The following is an 11550-nucleotide window of genomic DNA, read 5'->3' as shown; positions in this document are numbered from 1 at the left end:
TAAGTGATTATCAGCAGCATAAGTGATAATCTTTGAAAATTCAGCGGTGTGTGCACGTCGTTGAAGTAACTTATAAATAAAACTGGACTCAAGATGCTTCCCTGTGCTACACCTATAAAAACTGGTTGTGCTACACATTGGACATCTTGTGATTTAAAGAAAAGATAATTAGTGAGCCATTCAAGGTCTATCCCACGAATTCCATAAAAAGGAAGTTTTTCAGAAGACCAGAATGACAGATAGAATCGAATGCCTTGGATAGGTCGATAAACAAACAACCTGTTTAAACTACGATATGACTTATTGCCTCTTTCTGTTCGACACGAAGGGACACATTCTCTGAGTTGAAGCCACTTAAAACTTCACCCAGAAACTCTTCTAATGTAATACTTCTAAACGCCGCCATATTTAGCACTATTGCCGACTCATAAATGAACTCCGAAAGTCCTAGAAGAAATCCCATGTCTCTAGAGCCCCTCGATTTCTCGTGCGAATGCCCTACCGGTAAAGAGAAACGATGGGATCTGGGAACGAGAAAGAAAAGCGTTCAGACCCATCTTTGCTAAAATATGCCTTTCTCGATATATTAAAATTCAGCTTGAAAGAGTGGTTTACAGTACAAAGACAAAATGAAATTAAAGTGGATGATGTATAAATATTTTTCACATTCATTCCAACGTGTTTATGTTGTTTTTGTCCTCACTGCCTCACTATCAAGCTGAAAATTTGATATTTTTAAAATGGCCTATTAAGCCGGTGCCATTTTTTTTTCTCAACAACTATTTCCCTCGCATAATAAAATATTTCCTGCATGGTAACGAGCAAACTGCACTATCTCTGTCAACGGGCAATGCCGAGATCTATTATACGTTCTTTATGCACTTAAAATAAAATAGACACTTTGCAGAGGTTTACAAACCATAACATACAGAAACTAAACTGTCCGTGAAGATCCACCTTTAGAAAACAGAATAATTCCTTTGGTCGCAGACGCAATAAAGTTGAAGCTGCGTCGAACACCCCAGCTATTAGGGACTTTAAGATCCAGGACTCGACGGCTCTAAGACGCCACCGGAGGTAAAATATCCAGGCAGGGGGGATAGTGCGCATGCCCAAGGCGTTTTATCGGTGGCGCCAAGTCGCGTCGAGAACGTCATTTGGCAAAGTTTGGCGTTGTGTACCGAACGTGAGTATAGAATTGGAAAATTAAACGAGACTTACCTGCAAGTTGAAGATTGTACTGTAGCATTTGCATGAATGAAGAGTTCACGTGAGACAGCAAGCATGCACTTCGAGCTCAGGCTTTTAAGAGGAAGATTAATTTGGTGGACATGTATGACATAGTGGGGCGGGCATCAGGAAGAGGTGGAGTGTGGCCTCTTCATTCCTGCAAATGCTACGGTAGAATCTTAATCAAACTTCAACTTCCAGGTAAGTCTCGTTTAATTTTCAAATTCTACCTCGCGTTTGCATACAATCAGAGATCCCGTGAGATTTTAAAGCAGCATGGACACCAAATATTAGCACAATACAGTGGGTGCTGTAAGCAGCAACCTTTATTTTATTTGTTTATTTTTTTTTTAAGAATATGAATTGGCAAACGAACAGGCCTACTAAAAATAAATGTTCAAGTGGTACTGAGAACTGCAAGAGCAAAAGCATTGACGGATGCGTAAGCTTGCACAGGCCTATCATAAAATCTAGCAAAGGTACTGTCCGATCTCCAGCCTGCTGCGGCCATTATATCCCCAATCGGAACATCGGCTGCCTTGGCAGCAGAGGTAGCAGCACTGCGTGTACTGTAAGCCTTGAACACATCAGTGTTAACACCTGCTGCTTTGGGACTTGCTTTAGCCATCTCGAGATGAATTCCCTCGAAGAAGGACCATATGGCTTACAGTAACATAACAACAGTTGCTGTGATGACCTTGTCTGAGAGGTTCTTATCAAGTATTCATTTTAAAGGGTAACCACACATAATTTGTTGTCGACATGATATCTCTTTAAGACAATTGGCGAAAGATGTCTATTTGTGCCCCCATGCCTTGATGACTGTTTCAATAAGGATAACACCCGAAACGTATACTGATCCTCTGAGACCCTCATTCCATCTAACGACAATCCTTGTAGTGTTTGTGGGCGCTGTGCTATTACCAAAGCTAAGAGAGAAGTAAGTTTAACTGTTAGCTGCTTAAGAGACAGTTCCCTGGTGTTAGGATAGTTCCTAACGTGTGCTCAAGAACAGTTTGTGGCTTCCAAATCTCCACATATCTTGGCAATACTGGCTTCAAGAACAGACCTGTCATAAATCTTGTAACAAGTTGGTGGGCCCCTAGTTTCATACCATCGAGTTGTATAAATGAGGACAATGCGCTCCTTGCGGTTGCTACAGCACTGTATCCAAGAATTGACAAGAGTTTTGCAAGGAACCCCAAAACCTGGGCCAAAGATTGTTTAGTTTGATCCACATTCTTCTTACGACATTTGAGCCCACTGGGAGATATAAGTTGTGTATTCTTTCTTGGTACCCTCTCTCTAGGAATTAAGAATGATTTCCAGTGGTTCACCTTGAATCCCTTGAGCCATCAGCATTTCCCTGACAGCAGACAACATATCAGTTCCAACTTTGGGTAGAGTGGGTGAACAAGCAGAGGGTCGTGTGGCAATGTCAAAGTATTTGGCGTTACTGGTATTTGGACAGGAGCTTGGAGAATCATTTTCAGCAAGTTTGGATACCAGAACTGGGTGCTCCTACGGGGAACAACAACAGTTGCAGTGGCCTCACAAGCTTGAATTTTTTGAAGAACCCTCCCGATCAGGCTGAATGGAGGAAAGCAATAAATGAGATCATAGTTAGCCCAGTCTATTGTAAATGCATCAATGGCTGACGCGCTTGGGTCAGGCTTCCATGCCACATAGTTTCTTACTTTGTAGTTCAGCCGTGAGGCAAACATATCAACAGCAGGTTGACCCAATTTGTCTACAAGTTTGTTAAAGGCACTGGCCTCCAAGGACCCCTCTGTATTGTCCGTGAACTCTCTACTGGCCCGGTCAGCCACAACATTTAAGCGGCCAGGTAAGTGAGAGCTTGTAAGCCAGATTTGTCTCTGCTTACACCATCTCTAGTTATCTGATTGCAAGTAACTGAATGTGTACCCCCCCATAGCTCGAATATAGGCAACGGTTGTTTGATTGTCAGAGAGCACTTTTATATGCGTGTTGTTCAAGTGACTACAGAGTGACTGGAGGCCCAGCTTAATAGCTTTAAGCTCCAAACAGTTAATATGGAAGAGGGCCTCACTTGGGCTCCACCTTCCTCCAGTTATGGTATCAGATCCATCAGTAACAAAAGGCCAGCCTAAAAGAGAGCTATGGCAGTTACGAGTGACCTGGGCGGCTGGCATTAGGATAGGTACTGGATACGAGCACAGAGTTTTTATCCACCACTCTGATCTAGCTTTGCCAAATACGATAGCTCCATTTTGGCATCCAGGTTGAGTCTATCGAGTTTTAAGGCTGCTGTTTTTTCTCAAGTTACCGATAATACAGTGGGCCATAGGATACCCCTGGAAAACTTGAGATCATAAGCCCTACCACTGAGACCACTGTTCTTATAGGTACAGGGACTCTCCTTAATGCATAACAAGCCTTTTGTCAGAAGCCATACTGACATGCATCCTAACTAAGTTGATCAAGAACCCCAAAAATTTTACCTCCTGTGAGGGTTCAAGATTAGACTTAGTTTCGTGAATAAGAATCCCAATGATTGTGAGAGAAGTATGGTCTCTTTAACAGCTGAATTGAGCTCCTCTGGTGAGTCGGCCAAAATTAGAATTTCATCTATGTACCCAACTAAGCAAATGCCTTTGGATCTAGGTGTACTATAAACAGGCTTCATGAGTTTAGTAAATAGTCTAGGAGCTGAAGCCAGACCATTTGGCAAAGCAACATATTCAAGCAGTTGGTTCATAAACACAAATCTCAAGTATTGCCTGTGCTCCTCAGCAGTTCTTACAGAATAATAAGCATCCTTCAAGTCAAGGACTGCCATGTATGAACCTGGCTTGATAAGGGTAAGGGCAGACTGGAGTGTCTCCATTTTAAAATGGTGGTATGTAGTAAACGCATTCAATTGCTTCAGATTTAGGATCATTCGAAAGGAGCCATCTTTTTTGGCCGAATGAACAAGGAAGAGATAAATTGCCCTGTACATGGAAAAGCCTTCCTGATAACTCCTTTTTGAAGCAATTTAGTTATCTCTACTTCAATAATTCCCTTTCCTTTGTGCGTGTAGTTTATCAGATGTTTTGGCACATAATGTTGGACAGACTCCGCCTCAAACTCCAGATGGCAGCCCTTAACCATGTCAAGAATATTAGAATCAGAGGTGATTTTTCTCCAGGTTTCAATAAAATTAGTTATATTTCCAGCCATGAAACAAGTGACATGGTTACTTATCACACTATGGTTAACTGTTTTTCTGCTCAACTGCCTTTGTTGGGAGCTCGAAACTGGCTCCCTTTGTGAGGTTCCTTCTTGCCGGGGTACTGGGGGCCCCGGCTGTGCTGGTTTTTTGGCCTGTTCTGGTTGTAAGAGGCTCTCCCAAAACTAGTGCCAGAGGCAGGTGAGTATTTTGCCTTTGTACCTCTCTGGAGTTTGACTCCAATTTTATTCTCATCCCCAATGTCCTTAAGACGTTTTTGGAGGTCATTCCCAAACAAGTAGTCAGTGAATGGAACCATTGGAGAAGAGAGTGAGCGAATGTAAGGTTTCATTAAAAACCTTCTTTGGATATTGAGCTCATAATTCACATGAGTGAGCAAGGATAATGCTTCCAGCCATCTCTTTTTTACAAGCTGAATCTCATCTAAATTCAGTGACTTTGCACCCATAGCAGTATCTGCAACCTGAGCTATGGGAATAATACCTTTCACAAGGACTTGCTGCATTTTTGCCATGTGCAAGTCACGTTTCCTCGTTTTGTCTCGCACATAATTTCCTCCATACGCCTGTGTTGCAGCGAGTTACCTTGGCATAAGCACAGCTTTCTGTGCGGACCTGTCTCTCCAGTTTTTCTTTTAGGGTTGTCTCCCCCATTTTGCTCCTGAACATCTTCTTTAGGAGCTTTGCGAGCTGTTCATTTAATCAGTGCAGCTCCAACAGAGTCCTCGGACTCATATTCTTTAGTCAGCTCACGCAAATCTGCATCATTATCACTATTAGGAGAGGGTTTCTCTTGCCGATCTCAACTGTCAGCTGAGGTAGGTGGTTGGGAATTCATCACCTGGTTCAAAAGAGTTTCGCACTCAGAGTCGCTGGAGTTCTCTTCCATGGAGCCGATGTCAAGACAGAGCTTTTTGGCGGGAACGGAGCTCTCGCTCATTTTGCCTATCCGTTTAATAGCAGTGGCTTTCCCCTTCGTCGGTTTGCCCTTTGCTGCATTAGTGCTTTCCACCAATATCTCCGTCAGACTCTGAATCGCTGAATCTCGTTTATTGTTTGTATTATTTTACATTGTTTAAAATATTAAAGTTTAGCTGTTTGTGTCTATGAATGAAATTGTTGTCTTTTTTGCTTTTTGAAATTTGATATACTTGTAGGTGGTCTAGTTAGGGTATTGTTGATAAGGCCCTGGGTACGAGGCTTGGTTACATAGCATTCAATATGGCTACTTCCAAATCATACAAAGATGTAACTGAAGTGAAGGCGTCGCTGAATTGGCAGGAGAAAAGCTCGGAAGTTCGAGAAAAATCGACCAAGGGAAAGTACCTTAGATCGTCACTCCAGTGTCTCAGTAATGACGATGTTTTGGTTATTGTTGGAGTCTATTCTTCAAAAGTCAAAAGACGGGACACTGAGGAATTATAGCGACAAAGGTCTGAGAGCAGTACAAGAACATCTGATGTATGGATATGGATACTTAGACCTCGAAGAAGTATACCATACCATCTTTATTCATCTTTTAATGAGTTATCTTGCCCAGACAACACACAACAATGTCCCAAGATAATTGAAGGGGGGCGGGGATTTTTCTGAGCTTCCATTTGATGCACAGTATCTTTCATGTATTTCTCACATTACTCGCTTAGGTGGTTGGTTGCATTATTGATACATGTAGCCCTGCATGATGAAGTTAGCAAGGTGTTATTGCCGATATGCCTTAATGTGACTGCACAATGCAGTAATGAGTCATTTGTGGTTATAAAAAAATTGACTATGTGACTGCGTGATGCAGTCATAGTCTATACCCACATTTCACCCTTACCACAGTCTCCAATAGCTCAGTGGTTAGAGCATCCCAATCCGACTAGATCACAGAGGTTCATAGGTTCAAATCCCATCAGGGGCTAGGATTTTTCTGAGTTTCCATTTCATGCACAATATCTTTCAAATATTTATTAAAGGCTGTCAATAAGGTAAGGTAGCCGGCCAAAACCACTGGCTAGTAAGCCATCTTCAGCCGGCTACTTTCATCTCATTTTATCACCAGTCAAGATGAAAAATATTGCACTTGTTAAATTAAATTGAAGAAACCTTCAAAACATCATCGGAATTGATGACATATTTTACGAAGATTAAACAATGGTAATGGTAATGGTAATGAATTTATATAGTGCATTTTCTATTAACATCTTCAAATGCGCTTTACAAGCAAGTGATCTATGGGTGAGATCGGACATCAGCATATACAGGCGACGCTGGCAGTCCATTAGCGATCTCACCCAGCACATGGATGAATGAAATGAGGCCTGACCACAACACCGGGAGCTCCATGCCCTACTCTTTACGAATAGTGTGTGGGTTCTTTTACGTCCCACAGGATTACGAAAAAACTCGTTTGTGCTAATGGTGTGGAACGCCTGCAACTGAATAGTTCCCAATCTTGGGCCTAATCTGACAAAACAACATGGCGTCCGCACTGAAGAAAGAACATTTTTCCCTTCCTCAACAGAGATTCCAACCCTCCCGTTTTGGCCGGAAACCTCCCATTTTCGGCGAATATTCCCAGCCTGGCGTTTTTGCTAAATATTCTCCCAGTTTTTGTAACTCTTCATAGCCAAAGAAAGATCACGTTTTCTTTGTTTAACCAGTCTTTTTAGCACAATTCTCTCTGGTTTCTCTGTGTTAAAATTAGCTTGAAATTGTCAATAAATGAAGCACAAAGCTTGACCAAACTCCTGTCCAATTTTATTTTTATGCTACGTTCCCCATGCAAGCAAATATTATCAAAAATTGTGATGGGGACCAATATGCTTAGCTTTCACTGCCTATTAAAAACTCCGTTATTTTCCATTGACTGTGATCTCGAAATGCAGAAAATGGCATCTTAGAGGCACATGTCTTAAACTTTTTCCCCGGGGAGCATGTCCCCAGACCCCCTTGAGGCCTGCGCCTGTGGCACTCGTGGGCGTGGCTGCGCTGCTCGCTACGCCAGTTGAAAGGGTTGGCAAATGTGCCTCAGTCAAGTGGGCAAAGCTCACTTTCATGGCTACCTTCTTTGAATTATAAGCCTTCTACTTTCAAATTTATTGACAGCCCTGTTTATTATTGCACTGAGGTGCAATGAGGTGAGGTGTGCGGCCCTGACTTTCAGACCTGACCAAAAAGTTGATTACCTTATTTCAGAACTATTTTCAAAGGGGGATGGCTCTTACCTACCAAACCGTTGCTCTGGACTCCTTCAAATAGCCATTTCTCTAATTCCTTTAACTCTACAGTTATCCTTTCTTGCCAAGTGTTTTCTATTTAACATTTCTTTGTCTGGTTCAAATAACAACCACATTTGGTAAATCACGTGACCAAAACGGTAGATGCCTAAAAACTTAGCGAGTTAAATGTGTTTTCCACAAATTCTTAACGCAAAAGTGTGAGAACATTCTACCACAAAATCTGATTTTCAAAGAAATCACTGAAACGCATGGCAGAGGACTGGGACTAGTTGCGCATCCGCGTTCTGATTGAAGTGATGTCACATTTCTGTTGAAAACGTTACTTCATAGAACCATCCATGGAACGTTTTTTGCAGGGCTCTTTGACTAAAAAGCTTTCTTAGCAACCATTTTCTTTCTGTAGTTAAGTGCCACCCCCCTTAATAATTTGAGAAGGGCTTTGTTCACAGTCTTATCGCCTAATTATGAAGAAGAAGCTATCAAGTTCTTCTAAAAAAATATATTTAATTCAAGACTCGACTGAACAAACCATACATACATCAGACCAAAATGGTCAAAATCGATACCCTATTTCAGACCAAAACGGCTAAAAAACCATGACAAAAAAGCAAGGTTAAGGTGACACACGCTAACACCCTTTAAGACCCGCATATACCTATATAGCCCATAAAAGGGAGTGCCCCCCTTTCCCCCCCCCCCCCCCCCTGTCCTATCATTCTTTCGGGCAAAAAGAGACCAGCTTGTCGGAGATGTCTCAGAAAGTCTCAAAAGGGCTTGTGGTTTATGAGGACACCTTTAGCAGAAACAGCCATGAGTCGAGGGAACTTTGATGGGCACTGGAACATGAACATGCAGATGAAGTTTCGCAGTTTGTGACCGAATTAATGTGTTTAAAAAATTACTTAATATATGTTACATGTAAAGAGTATTTACAGTCTTTACAAGTAACAGTTACAACATTAGTTAAAGTGAATGAAATAGAATGAGGTAACGTTCTCTTTAAGGCCATTGAAAGGGAGAGCTGCCCGAGTGGAACTGGAAAAAGACAGTGCGAGAATCCGCTGGAGGTTCTATTTGAGCGTGAAGGGGTTTACTTTCTAAAGAATTCGAAACAGTGCTGCTGCTGATTCGGTGGTGGTACAACACAGAAATGGGTTCAGTATAAGCTGAGTTGATATGGTATTAATTGACTGACGTAAATGATATGCTCCGTCTGACCTTGTAGAATTTTCGAGTCAATTTACCATATCAACTCGGTTAACAAACCCATTTATTTTTTTTCTCAATGAGCTAGCGGGCAGAATTCTGCGAATCCTATAATCTGATTGGCTCTGGGAGCGGGCATAAATTTTCTATCTTCCCCGCCAACCCGGGTAAGATTATTTACCAGCTAAGCGTCGGTGTGTATAGAGAAAAACTGTGACCGAGGTATTGAGGGCAGCATTTTCACGACCTCGGTAACAGTTTTTTGCTACACGGACCTCCCAGCTGGCGAAAAATGTGTATGTCTGAGCGTGAACGCAAGTCATAGAAGTGGGCCAACGCAAGGCAGGAGAGAGAACAATATCTGACCAAGAAGTGACCTGAACCCACGACCTTCGGATTGAGGAGCAATGTCTGACGAACCGCACCCGCCATTACCGACAAATGGGGACCTCTCAGACTACTCCCAGCCACTGTTTCGGGATATGATCTAGCGCCTGGGGAGGATACCTGAACTCGAGTGAGCGGCGAAATCGAGCCTAACTATTCTGTAGTTTATCCGCACTTGTAGCGTTTTCTTCTTTGTGATATGTGGCAGGAAAATTGAAAAAAAGCGAGTCCGGAAAATGAGGAATTTTTAAAAAGATGAAAAACAATGGTGCGCAGCACACATTTTAGCGCATATTTTGCGCTACTCTGCATCACATCACATCTTTTGAAGTGACGTTTTTGTCGACGTCGCTGTCGTAGATCTCACAGTCCCCGTCTCCACTTATGTGCAGAAATGCACCCAATCGCAAGAATAACAAATATAACAACTGTGCAAAAAAACATATCGAAAGTAACAATTATAGCAAAAATAACGAAAATAACAAAACAAGGGAGCGACACTGACAAATATAACAAATCTTAAACAGAGAACGCTTTTTTACACAAATATGTTTCCAAAACCTGGTTACTCTTATCTATTTTTAATGTTTATGTTTTGTTTGCGAAACATCTTTAATACATTGGCATTTCCCTGAGCTTCCGGCGTCCGGACAGCTCAGTGCTTTCCTGGGTGTAATTGTTACTGAGACCAAGACACCGTGACCCACCCGGCGTGCAACAAAATTGAACTTGGGCCCGGTCGGTAAGGTGTTTTTCAACCGTTTCGTGCACGCAACCTCCGAAGAAAGCTTTTCCAGAAAGCAAAATCAGCCAGTTTTGGCGACTTTTCACTTCCTTTCCGTGAACCTTTGTCTGATATGAGGATTGAAATATACAGTAGCACTATCGTCCTTGGTCTGAGTGGAATTTTGAGTCGATTTGAGCTTTCTGGTGGAATTTACAGCAGCTTATCTTTTTGACTGCTACATCGGAGTTTCCAACCTTGGGTTAATACCTCTACAGAGGGAAACCACTGAGGCCCGGTTGTTCAAGAGCCGATTAATTTAACGCTAATCCCAGATTATAAATTAACCAAGGAGTTTCCTTCTCTACTGTCAAATGCTGATATTCGGCAAATACTGATCTTCGGCAAAACTTTGCATCCGAAGAAGTCAATCTTGAAATACAAAAATAAATAAAAGAAACTTTCACCGAAAAAACATGAATCAAACAAAAGTTTACGCTGATCCTGGATTAAGTTAATCGGCTTTCGAACAACTGGGTCCGACGCTGAAAATGACTAAATACAGTTATCGCCCACGGTCAGAAGTTTCATGTTACAGCAAGCCAATGAACATTTCATCAGTTTCTTTTATGGTACGCGACAAAGGGCCTGTTCACATGGAGGTGGGGGAGGCTGGGTAAGTGAGGTACCCCACCTCACTGGGGTAACCAGTCTAACCATACAATTTCTATCTTTTTTTTATTGTGTTCACATGAGAGGTGAGCCTAGGTGATTTATCTTTAGTTTGAACATCCCGCCGAAGCATTTGGAAACCTCACCCCATCGCCCCGGGGCTATAAATAATTATATTGCATATGAAGGCTCGCTTTTTTTTGACTACGGGTAGGCGGGGTTCCTCACCTACCTGGGTCCCCCACCTCCATGTGAACAGGCCCTAACGTTTTTGTTTTTCGAACAATTTCAACCGTCCATTTTGAGTTAATCATTTATTTCCAGCGGTTTCCTTTAAACTCAAGCATGCGCAATAAGACCGAAACCCCACGTTTTCTGAGAAAATGGAGCGCTCACCCGCTGACCAAAACACCCGAGGACTCAGGGTACGAGATTGACCACACCCTATTACTGACAAATAGGGGTTTATAACTGAAGCTGTACGTTATATTAGATTCTAGTTAGTTAGTCATATCTTGTAATACGTTCTTCATCTTGTAAATAGCCCTTATGATTCATCCTTTTTTTTATTGTTGTTATTTACTTGTCGACAAATTAGCATATCTAATTGCTAGAGGTCTAATCAACCTCAGTCAACCCGAGGGTAAATCAAGTATTTATGTATTTAAGTGGCGACCAGCGTGAATTCCGGTTACAAACATAACTTTGTTAAAGTATAACTTTAACAAAAACAAGAACAAAAAGGTTACATATGGAAGGGGTCGGTAGGACAAGGAGAATATGAGGTAAGAGAGCGGATCCCTGTACCCCCATAACAATTATTTGAAATCTATTTTAAGATTGTGCACATGTTCCAAAGGTTCTTTTTATATTTTTTCTCCATGTATGTAT

At 41.9% G+C, this 11550-nt stretch overlaps 1 protein-coding gene across 2 annotated transcripts in view; it reads left to right on the top strand.

Moving 5' to 3' along the window:
- LOC138047001 (tetratricopeptide repeat protein 28-like) overlaps positions 1–11550 on the top strand; it is a 95229-nt gene that overhangs the window by 61172 nt on the left and 22507 nt on the right. The window lies entirely within an intron of this gene.

This window comes from Montipora capricornis, chromosome 4 (genome assembly GCF_036669925.1).
Source record: "Montipora capricornis isolate CH-2021 chromosome 4, ASM3666992v2, whole genome shotgun sequence".
In the NCBI taxonomy this organism is placed as follows: domain Eukaryota; kingdom Metazoa; phylum Cnidaria; class Anthozoa; order Scleractinia; family Acroporidae; genus Montipora; species Montipora capricornis.
This window is presented reverse-complemented; position numbering and strand designations above follow the sequence as displayed.